The sequence below is a fragment of the Egretta garzetta genome, unplaced genomic scaffold (genome assembly GCF_000687185.1).
Source record: "Egretta garzetta isolate BGI_Z169 unplaced genomic scaffold, ASM68718v1 scaffold287, whole genome shotgun sequence".
Taxonomy (NCBI): Eukaryota; Metazoa; Chordata; class Aves; order Pelecaniformes; family Ardeidae; genus Egretta; species Egretta garzetta.
In genome coordinates, this window is record NW_009260435.1 from 669,527 (window position 1) to 670,335 (window position 809).

The 809-nt window shown below is 46.5% G+C and overlaps 1 protein-coding gene across 6 annotated transcripts in view; it reads left to right on the plus strand.

Moving 5' to 3' along the window:
- Window positions 1-809, plus strand: part of CSNK1G1 (casein kinase 1 gamma 1) — a 112,857-nt gene that overhangs the window by 54,072 nt on the left and 57,976 nt on the right. The gene's annotated exons all lie outside the window — the stretch shown is intronic.

Here is an 809-nt window from a genome sequence, read left to right on the forward strand (position 1 = left end):
TGAGGCTGACAGGTCGGTAGTTCCCAGGGTCTTCCTTTCTACCCTTTTTGAAAATGGGTACAATGTTTCCCTCTTTTTCCAGACCAGGGACTTCACCTGACTGCCATGACTTTTCAAATATCATGGAGAGTGGCTTGGCGACTACATTGGCTAATTCCCTCAGGACTCGGCAGCTGGCTGTCTGCTTGCCTGGTTATACTCCTCCTAGGCTCTTGCCCTTCACGCTTGCCAGAGCTAGTGCTAGACCAGCCACTGCTCTGTGTTTTGGGGTCCTGAGTATGGGTTTTGCTCTTTTAGCGTATTTTTTAACATCATTGGTACTACATTGCAGCTGAGAGCCATTGGCCTTATTAGGTGGCAAGGACTGCCATTGTGCCGCTGGTGTGCAGAAGGTGTTTTGCATGTGCCGCCTGCCTGGCATAGAGGAAGAAATAAAAGCTGCGTGTTGGTACAAAGGTTGCTTTCATACGCCTCCTTGCAGCAGTCGCTTTGATGGGTAGCATAATTAAGCTAGCGAAACTCCCTATAGATCATAGGATGGAGTTGTTCTGTGTCCAGCAGATTCAAGACACTTCTGAAAGAAATGGTGTTCTGACTCTCCATTTTTTTTGTTGCCCAGACTTTTTTGGCGTGATGTGGATAATAAAACCTAATGTGTCTGGGATACCTCCTCAAACGCTCACATCGACCGTAAGTGCTACCATAAAACACAATTAGCTGATGCTGAATGGAAGATAGCATTTGCCTGCCCTGGTGAACCGCTGCAACTTATTATTTTGAGGCTTACATTTTGTTAAAGGCGTGAACTT